This window comes from Adiantum capillus-veneris, chromosome 25 (genome assembly GCF_014529385.1).
Source record: "Adiantum capillus-veneris isolate H3 chromosome 25, ASM1452938v2, whole genome shotgun sequence".
NCBI lineage: Eukaryota > Viridiplantae > Streptophyta > Polypodiopsida > Polypodiales > Pteridaceae > Adiantum > Adiantum capillus-veneris.
The window spans coordinates 4,352,381-4,368,248 of NC_140955.1; positions in this window are offsets into that span (position 1 = coordinate 4,352,381).

The following is a 15,868-nucleotide window of genomic DNA, read 5'->3' on the forward strand; positions in this document are numbered from 1 at the left end:
TTCCGTTGCAAAAGCAGTTTTATGTTGATCTTTTGGATCAACCAAAAGTTGATTGTATCCCGAAAAGCCATCTAAGAAGCTGTAAGCTTATTTTACTGCAACTCATTCTAAAACATGCTCAGTGAGTGGAAGAGAAAAGTTGTCTCTAATGGTAGATGCATTAACTTTCTTGAGGTTGACACACACTCGTAATTTTCCATTTTTCTTGGGTACTACCACAATTGGAGACACCCAATCTATGTGTTCAATTTCATAAATGAATTTGGATTCCTTTAGTTTTTCAATCTCTTCTTTGATCTTCCTAGCAAATGTTTCATTGTATGTGTATGGCTTTTGTCTACTTGGTTTCACATCATATCTCATAGGTATGGTATGTTGATAGATTTCTGGATCAACACCCTTGAGATCCTTATAAGACCAAGCAAAGATATCTTGGTATTCTTTTAGTAAGCTTTTTTTCTTCTTTCGTAAGGTCATTTGCAATGTAGGCTGGTCTAGGCTCTTCTCTTGATTCAGCTAGACCTATCTTTTTTGCGTTTTCAGGTCCTTCATAGGACTCGCCCTTTTTTCATAGTTCTCTAGCAGGTTGTTCGACTATGATTTTTCGATCTTGGAGAGTATACTTCTTGTAATGGGATGGAACACTCACTACCTCTTTACCATCCTCTTCAGTGGTTTCTATTTCGATCGTACATATCTCCTTTAGAGATTTTTTCAACTCTTGATACTTCTTTTTTCACTCAACTCGTGTCATGGTTGACTCCTTGTCCTGTTTTTTTTTGGCATTGCTTGAGTATTCTTCCTTGTTTTTCTCGTTGTTTTTAACATTTTTGGATTTTTGTTTAAAGAATATTTGCCAGTGATTTTGTCCTTGACACAATCATGTGCATCTATCTGCATCAGAAACTGTGTTCTATTGGAGACTGATGGCATAGGTCTAGCTTTCACATTTCTGGTGTCTCTTTTTTGTCTATACCATTTCAGTTTCCTTGATTTGTGGTTAGAAAAGTAAAAAAAAATTTCCTCCCCTCTTTCATGAGCAGCTTAGCTCTGACATGTTCTTTTCTTGACCCTGAATCATCTGAGGTAGCTAAATGTTCTTCTAACTCATCTGTTGCATCATAGTAGAGGTCTGAAAAGAGTTGTTGAGCTTTTATTAAGTCTATGGATTCTTTAATTTCCTCTTCAATGTGGAGGGTTGAGATAATTTGTATGGGAATCATAACATAGACATCCTCCTTGCAAAATTGAGTAGGCATAGGCGTATTCAGACATACACTACAAGAGGCTATTCATATTAGCGACGCTCACACAGCGACGTTCAAAAAAAAAATTTCCCGGCGTCACTATGAACTTTGCAAATTTACTTGTAAATTTGCGACGCTCATAGCGACGCCGGCTGGGCTAAAAAAAATAACAGAGAGCGCCCAAAAACTTAGATCTCAGATCTGAGTTTTTTGGCGCCCTCAAGCAAGGAGCAGGTAACGCTCTCCCTCTCTCTCTCTCTCTCTCTCTCTCTCTTTCTTCTCCACACACACACACACACACACACGAGGAGAGGAAGGAGAGCCAGGTATGCTCCTTCCCTCTCCTCACTCTCATGTTCCCTTCCCCTCTTTCTCTCTCCCTCTCTCTCTCTCTCTCACACACACACACACACACACACACACATAGTGTTTTTGAGAGAGAGAGAGAGAGAGAGAGAGAGAGAGAGAGAGAGAGAGAGAGAGAAAGAGAGAGAGAGAGAGAGAGAAAGAGTACAAACATAAACAAAAACGCACACACACATACATAAACAAAGAATGCACACACACATTGAGAGAGGAAAAGAGAGAGAGAGAGAGAGCATGCATAAACAAAAAACGCACACATTGAGAGAGGAAAAGAGAGAGAGAACATGCATAAACAAAAAAACACACACACATTGAGAGAGAAAGAGAGAGAAACTAATTTAAGGTCGTAGAAAACTAATTAAAATTAAAAGACCTAAAGATCTAGCCGACGAGGAGTTGAACTCAAGACCTATTATTCAAGAGGGAAATGGCATAACCAATCTATCATACTTGGCATGGGTGATAGAAAGGTTATACCATTTATCTCTTTTTATTGGCACACACATCCACACACGCGCACACACACAAGAAGAAGAGAGTTATAACGTCGTAGGAAACTATCCTAAAAGACGTTAAAGATTAGGTTAGATGTAGACTTACGTTAAATTAGATTTAGGTTTATTTAAGTTAAATTAGATTAGATTTAGGTTTATTTTTAGTTAGATTTACGTTTATTTACGCTAGATTTAGATTTACGTTATATTAGATTAGATTTAGGTCTCCATAGACTGCGATGCCTGCATGAAGCAGGTGAAGAAAGCCCTCAATGGAATATAGGGTATTGCTGCCTTCACTCATGGTGGGCTCCGTCGATCCAAAAGTACTGGTGAAATGTCTTCAGAAGATAGGGAAGAAGGTGGATCTTCAGGGCGGCAAGAGTCACTACATCCCCGACAATGACCATCTAGAAAACCTCTAGTCATTCAACAGCAACTTCAAAGTTAGTAACAAGAGCAAGAACGGTCCAAAGGGCCAATTGCTGTCGTCAGATGTGGATGGAGATGAGGCAGCGTCACCGCCGGAAGTTAACTCTCACATCTTTAGTGATGAGAATGCCAACTCTTGCCGAGTTATGTGAAAAATTATGTGTTAAATCAGTTTTACGGTTCTTATAATCCCTGTTAGTTTAGTTCTTTGTTTTTAATATAACATAATTTACGTTAGATTTAGATTTATGTTATATTAGATTAGACTTAGGTTTATTTAGGTTTACCCACACACACACACACACACAAGAAGAAGAGAGTTTTAGCGTCGTAGGAAACTATCCCAAAAGACGTTAAAGATTAGGTTAGATGTAGACTTACGTTAAATTAGATTTAGGTTTATTTTTAGTTAGATTTACGTTTATTTAGATTTACGCTTATTTACGTTAGATCGAGTCCACGCAAGAATTACTTACGGTTTAGGGTTTAGAGTTAGACGAACAGTGAAAAGATCTACTATGAAAAGATGTTAAGATGTTGTGAAGTGCTACAGCTAGAGAAGAGGAAAAGGGGTTTTGTCCACTACATGCAGTATCATGTAGACGTGGGTCTGTAGATTTCTTGTGCCCACAAATATAGGTATTGACCAATAAAGACGAGATTATAACCCGGTGGTTCTGATCTCCGTGCACCTCTAGACCGAGGTGTGCGGGGATTGGACATGACTAGAGAATGTGAGGTAGAGAGAGAGAGAGAGAGAGAGAGAGAGAGAGAGAGAGAGAGAGAGAGAGAGAGAAAGAGAGAGATAAGACGAAGAATGCCAATAGAATATTAAATTTGTTGTCCAGGTTATAAGATTTTTATCCTCATTATGAGTAGTGACGAGGATGTGGGACCGTCCAACCGAAACACCTATCTCTCAACGAGGGTCTTATGTCCTTGTAATCAATGCAAGCATGCTGTGCGATGGACAAGACGTGTTTCTTTGCAGCAAGTTCGCGAATTTGGCGAGTTCGATCCATCTATTATAGATCGAGTTGTTGCCAATTATAACTCGTCGGACTCTGACGCTGGCCAACAAGCAGCAATCTTGCAACCCAATAGACGTGTTCGCAGGCGCTTTGGTCAAGCAGCATATGTGAGGCCACAAGATGTAGCCTCTGACAGCTCGGGGGATGATCATGCAGAGCACATTCCCAATGAGGCAATGTTTGAGCCCGAGATTGATGAAATGATCGAGACGATCATGGATTCAGAAAGGCTTATCTATGATGATATGAAAAGTGAAGCCGATACGCCATTGTATAATGGAGCACGTATGTTTAGATTGAAAGCACTCCTGGTTCTTCTCAACATGCAGGCAAAGTTTGGATGGAGTGACACTAGCATCACATTGCTTTTCAGGTGATCTATTACAATTAGTTTACTTTAATAAAACTCTAAATGTATAATGATCTGATAGATTTTTACACGACTGTATCGTATTTTTATGTTGTGTAGATTGCTTAAAGAGCACATACTACCAGCTGACAATGTGATGCCAGATTCCCGAGATGAAGCAAGAAAGATTTTGCGAAACTTGGGGATGGATTACAATTCTATCCACGCTTGTCCTAATGACTGCATTCTTTTCAGAGGGGAATACATAGACATGGAGAAGTGTCCGAAATGTGATTCCGAAAGATATCGAGTAGATCTCCACGGGACAAAATTCCACAAAAGGTTTTGCGACATTTTCCTCTGCTTCCTTGCATCAAGCATTTCTTCGAATGTAAGTCCATGGCCGCCCTAGCATCATGGCATGAGGAGAATAAATCTTCGGATGGTGTGCTACGAATTCCTGCAGATTGCGCAGCCTGGAAACATATAGATGGAACATGGTCGGATTTTGTCAGGGAAGCTCGAAATTTGCGCTTAGGCCTGGCTATGGATGGCGTAAATCCATTTGGTCAAAGATCAACATCTTACAGTGTATGGCCCGTTGTCATCGTCAACTACAACATTCCCCCGTGGTTGACTACGAAGAAGGGGCACCTATGGCTAAGCTTGATTGTGCCAGGGCGATATAAAGTGGAGAATATGGATGTGTATCTTCATCCACTATTGGAAGAGCTACAACAATTGTGGATTGGCATAGAGGTGGTGGATATGAGCCGACACACAGGACGACGGAATGATTTGATCAGAGGCATTCTAATGTGGACCATGCATGACTATCCCGGGCTAACAGAATGCTTAGGTGATCTATTGACACTCCTCACTCAGACACTGTAAATCTTGTTTTTCCCATAGTTGATCTATTATCATGTGTATACATGCAGGGCTTCAAACAAGCGGATACAGAGCATGTGTCACATGTGGACCTAGACTGAATGCACGTAGGGCGCCCTCACTGAAGAAGCAAATCTACGAAGGTCATCAAGCGTATCTTCCAGAGAATCATGTGTTACGCGACGGCTTTTTGGGAAGAGAGCCACCAAGGATGTCTGCACAAGCATGGTTAGAGCAGAAGGAGATGTGCGATGACGGATTGCCTCCAGGGATGAAGAGACTATCTCTATGGTACGAGTTACCATACTGGCCCCGACTCATGATCAATCACTTGCTCAATCCAATGCACATATTCAAGAATGTGGGTAATCTACTATGGGACCATCTGACCGGCAAGAAAGATACTTTGGGAGCCAGAGTTGACCTTAGAAATGTGGATCGTATGGAGCAATATTGGCCGCAAACAGCGTCTAATGGATCGATAAAACTCCCTAAAGCACCATGGATTTTCACAGGAGCCCAAGAACGCAAAGTAAAAGAGACCATTCGATCTTTGCGGACCCCCACTGGCGTAATGCACTCGCTCCGAACGTGTTTTACTAAAGAAGGAAAGCTTACCGGTTTGAAGTCACACGATTGGCATAAAATGTGTCAGGTACGTTCATAGTGGACTTTAATATCATTGCATAAAATGTGTCAGGTACGTTCATACTGGACTTTAATATCATTGCATAAAATGTGGACTTTAATATCATTGCTGCACATACTTTACAGTTTATTTTACCGGTTGCCATTGAGGGATGTTTGTCTCTCGACATCCGTAACACAATCTACAAACTTGCAAAGCTGGTGCAATGGATCTCACAAAAGGAGATCAACGTAGACTCCATACCATTCGCCAAACTAAATGCTGCGGAGCTTGTGTGCATGTTTGAGAAACATTTTCCTACTACCATGCTAACCATTCAGGTGCATCTTCTTGTTCATATAGTTGATGAGGTGGAAATAGCTGGCACAGTTCATTCCAGATGGATGTTCTTCTTAGAACGTTTCATGAAAATACTTAAGGGATATGTGCGTCAAAAGGCACGTCCGGAGAGTAGCATGGCAGAAGGTTGGTTGGTATCAGAGTCCCTAGTGTACATTGGAGAGTGGCTAGACGGATTTGATAAAGCCCGGGACACGCTATGGAGAACCATAGATGATGAGCGCATATCTGGGATTGTCATGTGCAATCTCAGTGTTGAGAAGAAGATGACGGAAGATCTAGAGGCTAAAATAAACCGATTTTGCATGCTTCACAATCCAGTGACAAAGGGGACGAATCGAGTGGAGACGGGGAAGACGACCACCGATGCACTATCCGACGGGTCTGGAGAGCCTACCAACATTCATGAGCATAAGATGGTTGCACAACCAATTGAAAAGCGCACAACAATGCGGGGACGAAGTGACTGAGGAAGAGTGGGAGTACTCTTGGGGTTGCGCGACCAAGGTAAGTTTGCAATGTACGACTAGCTAGTGACTTTATTTCTAAACATTTGAACGGCCACTCATAATCTTTGTTCGTTGTAGTATAAGTCATACACAGTAGCATGGTGTAAAGGTCGACATTTTAGGGTGGAACGGATCGACAAAAAGCGTTTTACTCAAGATTGTGGAATCATGGCAAAATTTGAACAGTCTAGTCGACGACGTTCCTCTGATGCAGATCCTGTGGTGGCGGAACTCACTTACTTCGGCACGCTACAAGAGATTTTGAGGATCGATTACAGAGGATTTTTTGTCGACTTGTTCGACGTGCAATGGTTCAAGATAATCATGGAGGGTCGCAACACTACTGTGCGTAGAGGAGAGTCTGGTTTTCTTGAGGTGGATTCTACTAAGAAAAGGACTGACCTAAGAGACACTTTCGTACTACCCGAGCATTGTGAACAAGTAAGTATGTAAATAGTTAACATCCCCCTTTTACAAGTTATGTGCTTGAAAGCTCTCATGTAAGTTATGTGGCTCTGGCAGGTAATATTTCATCCTACAAAGTCTACATCAAACTGGTGGTACGTCATAGAGGTAGCCCCTCGTAGTGCAAGGACGTATGAAGGCTACCATGTGCTAATCACAACGGCATCAATGGAGGAGATCAGAGAAGATGCTCAATCAGAAGCCGCTGCGGTGGTGCCAGACGAGCATCAAGATGCTACTACTCTATATGGGGTGCATGCAGAGGAGCTACAAAATGAAACAGAGGATATGTGTTTAAACGGAGAGATCTATATAGATATAGGAAGTTATGCTGAGTTATGCGAGGATGAGAGAGAGATCTCTTAAAGCCACAAAAATTGTATTTGAACAATTTTGCTCCGTGTTGTAAAAGCGCTGGCTCTCTAAGTACCTTCCATGGTGTATACGCTCTTTTCTACTCGCGCTCACATCTTTTGATTGAAAATTCTGAGTTTTCGACTTGCCTCTTCTATCACTCAATTCATTGCGTCATTGTATTTATATGCGTCATTACGTCATTGTATTTAATGGTCTTTGCGTCATTGTTTACTCTATTCATTCAATATTAAGTTTAAATATTCGTGTGTTTAATGCAGGTATGGATGATGAGGAGTTTCTTTCTTCTTTGTCACCGCAGCAGAGACAGTGGTACATGGAGCGTCATCGCTCTGGCGCATCATCGCTCTGGCGCATCATCGCGCGTTCCTACTCCATCCGCATCTCCCTCTCTTTCGGAGCATTCGGCGCGCTCCAAAGCTTCGGTGTCGACGAGACGATCTTCACACTCGTCTAGACACCGGCGCTCTAGTGGTGGCGGTGGCGGTTGTTGTGGGGATTCCGCCGCCGATGCCTCCACACCGCCTCGTGTTCGACGAGCCTCTTTACCCTCCCCTTCTTTGCCCGCCCCCACATCAGCCATAGCATCGCCATCTACGCCAGGTTTTGCACGGCTGACTGTTCCTAGCAGCTACACACCTCTACCTACTCCGCTAGGAGCCACCCCACTCGACACTCCTCGCTTCGGGGCCCATACGCCGGTGGAGACACCTGACGTCCGTGCCCCCATCGCCACGCCGCTAGAGACCCCTGCCAGGACACCCAGGTTCACGCGTCACCGGCCAGAGGGCTTGCCTTACTCCGTCGACTTCAGCGGCGGCATCATCATGGATGATGACGGCAAGAAGGTGATCTCGCGCATGCGTGGTCTTTGCTCTCAGATATTTAGACACTACATACTAAACAAATGGAGTGAAGTACTAAGTGATTTAAAAGACACAGTCATCAGCATACTTCATGATGAGTTTTTCGTTCCAACACGGGATCAACACTTCAATGAAGACCTGATGAAGATTCGAATGCGCGAATACTGCAAACACAAGCGTTCCGAAGTGCAAAAAGCAATCAAGCATCGGTGGAACAGGCCAGATTGGCTGGCCAAAGAAGATTGGAAGAATGCGAAGAAAGCAGCGCGCGAGAATCCCGACAAGTGGAAGCAACAAAAGGATGCAGCCAGAGCGCGAGTAGAGGCAGGGAGCTCGCACCACTTGGGGAGCGATGGATGGGCATCATTTGAGGCCGATTTTGTAAGTGTTTTCGCATTGCTCTTTATGTTCAATAGTTTAGGGTTTATGAGTTTTTTAATTCTAACATAATGAAATCTTTGTATGTTTTGACAGTGGTCGATGACAGGATGTGATCCCACACCGTACGAGCGCGAGTACGCAGGCAGGAAGGGCTTAAACGCTCTGATGGACATTCTCAGTTCTCGCGGCGGCATGGTTAGTATTAGGGTTTACTCTTTTCTATTTTTTGTATTGTTTTATAAATGTCGTTATATGTTTATACTTACTGAAAGCTGTCTTATTGTCTTTTTTTGCAGAATCCGACAGATACGCCGCTTGGACGCGATGAGACGTCTGACTAGACGACGTCAGTTTAGCTGTAGCTAGATAGCATTAGTTTAGGGTTTCTCATAGCTTATGTATCATGATACGGATTTTATACGTCTTTTTGAACCATGTATATTATTACAATTGTCACCGCAGTTCATTTTGCCAATCAATTCTTTATGCCTATGATGTTGTACAATTGTCATTATTACATTTGCCAATCAATTCATTTTGCCTATGATGTGTACAATTGTCAATTTTACGCTTGTCAATTTTGCAAACAATGCGTCTTGTGGGTGACTATTTTGGGTCTATTATCTACCCTTGCACTTTTTTTAAAAAGTGAATCAAGTACAATATGGTTGATGGGTGGCAGGGCATTCAATGCCCTGTCACCGAAAAAAATTTCTCTCGGCCGTCGCTATAACCGTCGCTATTTATGGCTCTGGAGCGTCGCTATAAGCGTCGCTATAGACTTTTGTGTAAACGTCGCTATAACCGTCGCTATGAGCGTCTCTATATAGGGACGCTTATAGCGACGCCTATAGCGTCGCATATAGTGACGCTCTCGTAGCGACGCTATTAGCGACGCCGGGGATTATAAAAACCCAGTGTATTTCCGTCGCTAACAGCGTCACAAGAGCACACAACCTCTTGTAGTGATACATGCATTGTTGCTAAACTTTGAGTCCACTCAAATGGCTCAAACAAATGCTCTGGAAAGGGTTCAAGTACATAGGCTTCATCTGTACAATCCCTTTCTAAGATACATTCTTCTCATTTTAAGCTCCCGTTTTTTGATGCTCTGCACATCCAAATAGGAGCGTCTTTGTTCAACCAAGATGGAAGCTTAGTTTCAGCCGAAGAGACTGAATTGAACTCTTGTGTGGGCGTTTTCATGACATCTCTATAAGTGTGATCTTTTAAATTAACCCTTATTATTGATCCCACTTGCTTCAAGTACAGATAATTGTTTCCCCAATCTTGGATGAGCTGTACCTATCGCATGACAGGTCTTTCCAATATGATTTCGTAGTTGAGTTTCTTTCCAAAGTCTACTATGGCAAAAGGGTGTTGATATTCAATCCCACAAGAATTAGCTATCACTTTTTCAAGCGGTCCTAATGGTCTTTCAATGTGTCCATTAAGCAATTGCAATTTCATTTGAGCCTACATAGCCAGCCCCACTATCCAGTATTGCCATGGTTTTTAGGTCATTATACTTCACTAGAAGGGTTGTGTTTCCTTCTTTCCCTTTGTAGTATTCTCCAACTTGTTCATTGGAACATATCGAATCTCTTTGTTGTCCAATTCGTATTTCAAGTTTTCCATTTTTTTTGCAATTAGCCCCGTTATTCCCACTTTTTCTAGAGTTTTTCGTAGATTATTCCATAGATATGGTCTGATTTTTAACAGTTCTCCTAAAGTAAGAGTGCATTGGATGGGTGTAGACATGATTGAATGAATATTGCTTACCTCTAGGGTCTGGTCCGCTCTTTTTACCTGAGTGTTCTTACACACTATGGATTCATCTTCGTTATCTCCCAAGTAAGAGGGTAATGTTTTCAAGGTCAATGGTTTAGACATTCCTGAAGCTTCAGATCTACAAACCCCATACAAGGATTGTACATCCATGTCCATATCAGGAGGTAGATTGTCTAACCAAACTTCCTCTATAGGATCTGACTTTAGAGTTAGACTCCCATCATTCATCTCTCTAACGTTTTCCCATAAGTGTCCTGTCCAGTCCTCTTCTACGAATGGAATTCCATCTAGGGCACCTTCGCTGTCCGGAACTATAAGTTCTGGCTCTTTTGTTTCAAGGTGGGGTTCTACCACCACTTTGGATTTTTCTTCATTGTCTCTTACCACGAACTCCTCAGGTTTTGCCATACTTTCGAGCTTGGGTTTTTGTCTTTCCAACATTTCTTGTGTGATTCTTACCAAATTTTGATAATCTTCAAGCTTTGCTGCTTCCATGTCTGGATAAGGATAGTTTTTCCATTTGTTTTTCATGTTTTGGCTTGCTTTAAGACCCGCTTTGGTAGGCTTCCAATGCTTCATTAATAAGCTCAAAAATCTTATCAACCAAAATTGATCCTCCATATTTCACGGTGGTTTCTTTGATTTCGCTTCCAGTTTCTTTCACCTTTCCTAGAATAGCTTTTTTGCTTTCTCCTTGATTTCAGCCCGTTGTTTCTGTTTTCTCATCTCATGCCTTTTGCTTCTGCTTCTTTTGGTCTTTTGAGAGGCAATTTTTGTATTCTCCAAATCATCAGAGGAGTTATGTTTCTTTTTCTTAGCCTGGGCTTTGATGATTACCTTGATTGGAACAATCGGTTCTCTCAGATGAGCTACTAGGTATCACTTGGACTACGTTCACTACTGTTTTACCCTTGTTTAAAGGATTTTTTGGACAATATTTCGGGAAGTGTCCTCTTTTTTTGCAACATTGTATGCAATAAGCTTCAACTAGCTTGATGTTCTTGTCAGGCTTTGGGCATTTATTTTTCCAATGATCATCTGCACCACAGTTATGACAGTTTCTGTTCTTGGCTTAATCATGGGTCTTACCATAGGAGGTCTAACACCTTGATTAGTTACATAATATATTGGTGAAAGCTCTGGTGGAGCATAAGTCACAAGTTCTTCCATTGATGGTGGATGTGAATCATACCAATCTCCTTCTACCATTATGGTAGATGGACTAGGCTCAACATAGGGTGTAATAAGAACTAGTGCTTGTTAATTTATGACCCTTTGGATGCATGTATTTTACATGCACTGCATTATGTCAAGGATATGGAGGTTGTTGACCCAACACGAGTTGAAGTCTTTCGATACCCATCAATGGTCTTTGATTTAGTGCCATATTAGGCTGATATCTGTACATGGGTTGTCCTTGTGGCCTCATAGGCACATACTGAACATTCCCATCATACTTTGGTTGGTAGTAGCACTCATTGGTCTCATGGTTGGTCCATTTACCCTTGATTGCGCACCATTTCTGCGGCCTAATTGGTTGTCCCTGGTGAGGTATCCCTTGTCCTAGTCCTCTCATAGGTGCTTTTTTCATGTTATTCATCATGTCATTCATCCTTTTGAGCATGGCTTCTATGGATGAAAGTGGTGCTGCAATAGCCGTTCCCACTTGTGCTAGTTTAGTGGATGCTCTTTTCTCACTTTGGTTATCCTTAGGGACCTCTTCTTCGTTGAAAATATCACAATTATCTCCTAAGTCAATAGCATCTGACACACAATCTTCTAGGGTTGTATGCTTCTTGCTATATAGTATAACATGGAGTTCTTTGTTTAGCAGTCTCTCTAGAAACAATGATACTAGTCGTTCTTCTGCAGGTTTTTCTAGCTCTAGGCATCTGGCAATGTATTGTTTCATTCGAGTTGCACAATCCCTAATAGACTCACCTTGTTTCTGTTTAAAGCTATAGATTTGTGCTACCGTATTGTGTTTGATTCCCGTTTTTGAACAAGCAGCTACAAATCCTTGAGTTAATGTGTTCAAGTCCATGATTGACCTTGGTGAAATGTTTTGAAACCATGTCAATGATTTCCCTTTTAATGCCATTTCAAACCCCTCGAATTGAGTATGGAAATCAAATATGCGTTCTACTCTTAGCACTTGCTTAAAGCTTGCTAAGTGGTCATATGGATCCCCTAATCCATTGTATTTTTTGATCCATTTTTGAAAATCTTTGACACGTCTATTTGGTTCAACTCCCGATCTCCTGGAAGTTGGTCCTATTTCGAGTCCTTCAAACCAGTGGAAATAGTGACTCATGTGGCCCTGGACTGGCTTTACTGTCACCCGATTTTCTTTGTGATGAGGCGGTTTCTGGTTTCTTCAAATTACTCTCAGAAGATCTCTCACATTGTTCATCTCTTGGAATAGTTTCTGGTCCTTGCCCCAATACCCGGGGCGGTCACATTTTAGAATGTGTATGCTATCACATGAGTTAACCAGATAGGATTATTAAAAGATCAAAATGTATCAAAATGTATACATACAGAGGGGGGTGGGGTTTTTTAAAATAGGCACGTAGTGTAAATATAGTATGTATATTGAGGTATTATTAATAACCTCTTGAACGCACGTGATATAGGAAGCTTTTGATAAGTGACCGCCTCGGGCCCCAATATCCAATCCTTTATTGAATACCCTTGATATTTGGTTTGTTCTACCTCCTCAAGAGTCATCATAACAAAGTTGTTGTTATAACAATCCCTAAACAGGTAGGTTGGTAGATCTGTTGATGCCTTACCTTTGATCTTGAAGATATAGATGATCTTCATGGGTGTTAGTTGTCTTGATTTGGCATGCAAAGTCCATAGAAGATCTTTGACATTTCTATCCTCCCAACAATAGACTCCGATCCTAGGATTATCCGTACTAAGAAGTTTCAAAGGCTTCAAATCAACTTGATCGTATCCTTCAAATTCTAAAGCTGGTGGTCCTTCTTTTGCTGCCATATCTAGAATTATGGTGTTTACTTCTAACCCCCATTTGTCTATCACATCATGGTTTTCGACTTGTAAATACTGAGTTCCATTTCTATCCATGTACATTTTTCCTTGTTTGTTTGCCATGACTTCCTCTTCAAACTCAATACCATGGTCATCAATGCCAATAGCATACTCTTCGTTAAGATCCAGGTAAACCTGAGCTCCATGGAAATTAGTCTTATAAAAAGAGAGTATATGCTTATAGTGCATTGTCATTCGGATTTCTGAGTGAGTCGAGTAAGAAGACATTTCAGATGTTGAATCAGAAAAAGTGTCTGAGACTTCTTCAAGGATAGTGTGCAAGGGATTGCCTAGATTCACAATTTCTTCGGTGGATACTCTACTGGAGGTTTCTTCAAATATGCCTTGATTTCCTAGTATACGACTAGATCTAAGGTTCATAAAGACTTATGGAGCCTTGGATAGAGTACTTACCATTGGATTGACTTGTTGTCAATTTCTTCCACTTGACTTGATTGCAATTTCTGTCAAGGTGCCAATTCCTTGTCTGCAACCTGGTTCCTGTATCAATTTTGATCAAGTTAGCTATCCTTTCACAAATAGTATATAGTTTTTGCTAACTATTGTGATTGGTCTGTGTGTATCACTTTAATTAGAGCTAATTTAGTCAGCAGTTGAGATTTTCAGATTCGACTTTGGCAAAAATCAAAGGATTAATCTGCAACCTGGAAACTGAGTGAACATGTACCAGTTTGGATCCGATTGAACCCAAAATTTCCCGGTGGCCTTGTATTATGTTGGTTTATCACTATACAAGTTCAAAAGTCAAAATTGGTATCTCTGTGTAGCAGTAGTAAATAATCGCGATTATTTACTTTTGTCAAATTTTTACACTTTTTGGCTTGGTTTGCCAAGTATACAGCCTGTTAAGGTCCTTGGACAAGTTTCACTAAGTCTGGACAAAATCTGTTCAAGTTTATCAACTGGTTCGTGTCCATAGACTCTGATTTCAAGAATATGGCTTAAGTCTCACTTTTGTTATCCAAATTTCACCAAAAATTGATTTGCGTGGTCTACTTGATATACTTGACCTTGTGGTATGTTCAAGTGTGCAAGTTTATCAATTTTTGAAGCAGATGTAAATAATCGCGATTATTTATCCCAGTTAATTTTTTGCAAGTTTTTGTCCCAATCTTGACACAGATCTGTTAAGCACGTCAACTTAAGGTCTCTAGCCAAGTTTCATCAAGTTTGGATAATTTTTGGTCAAATGGTCATCAGTTTTTTGTCCACAGACTAACTTTGCAAATTTGGTCACAATTTTCAATCCAATGATCCAAATCTTACCAAATTTGGTTTGTGGGCTTATTACAACATAGTAAAACTAGTGGTATGCTAACTTAGTCAAGAAAGTTGAAAAATGGGGCAAATGTAAATAATCACGATTATTTATTTCTAGCAACTTTTTGCATCTTTTTGGTCAAGTGAGCATGTACACATGTCTGTCACATCAATATAAGCCTATGAATCAAATTTCATTGAGTTTGGACATTTTTTTTTCCAATTTACACTCAAGTTCCCGAAAGTCAGTACAAACTTTAGTTTCTATCTAGTTTTTTGCCAATTTAATGATACAAATCTCATGTGCCTTTACAAAAGTTGTTTGTACACATGCAATGAGTCACTGATATCAAGCTTGGTCAGCTTTGAACTGAAAGTAAATAATCAAAATTATTTACTTTATACCCAAAATGAATATTTTTTTGCACTTTTTCAATGGACAGTCTTTTCAGGAGCTATTTTAAGCCTATGAATCAAGTCAAAACTTAATTTGGCCTAAAATGTCAAGAAAAAGTAAATAATCTGAGTTTTTGCAAGCTTTTGAAAATTTTACCTCAATATGTCCTTGAGCTTACCCACTAGTTCATACAACTTTTAAGCATACTCTCTAGTCGGATTGAGTGGTTACAGTCCTTTCGTGCTATTTCTAGCCGTAGACCTAAAATTTTGCAACTTCAAACACAACTCACAATTGATTCTTTCGCAGAGAGCAATATTTTGAAATCCACCTCGGATCCTACTTACCCTACTCCTAGGTTCTAATGCAATGAAGTTGTGGAAAGTGTCCACAAACACTCATTTTCTTGTTTTTAATGGTTTTCTGAGCATTGATCTTAAGACTTGTCTCCTCTATCAATCATCCTCAAAATCCTAATTTAGTTCTACAATCCTACAATCCTAAAGGCACTCGACTTTAGGATTGTAGGATTGTACGATTACTTCCAAGCTACCTCTACACAACAAAAGACGACAATCTTAAGCTATGCTGTTCTAAAAGAAAGTTTTTACTCTAGGAGATCCTAGAGAAAGTTAAAGGATAACTTCACAAGAAGCTCGTGTTTTCCCTAGTTTAGGTCTCTTCGATCCTCGGCAGCGGCGCTAGATGTGCGACGGGTGTCTAACCTCACTCCTATCTTATTGCAGATTTAGCGAGAACCAAGATTAAATTGTCAATCCATGGGACGGAGCTAACTTGACTAGTGCATAGAGGCTACAAGAGGTTGTCAATCTCTCAAAAACCAACGAACACTCGCATCTAACTCAAGCTACACTCAAGTGACTGAAATCACCAAAAGCCAATCGCTCATCGGCAAACAAATCACATCCGTTACAACATCAAATGACA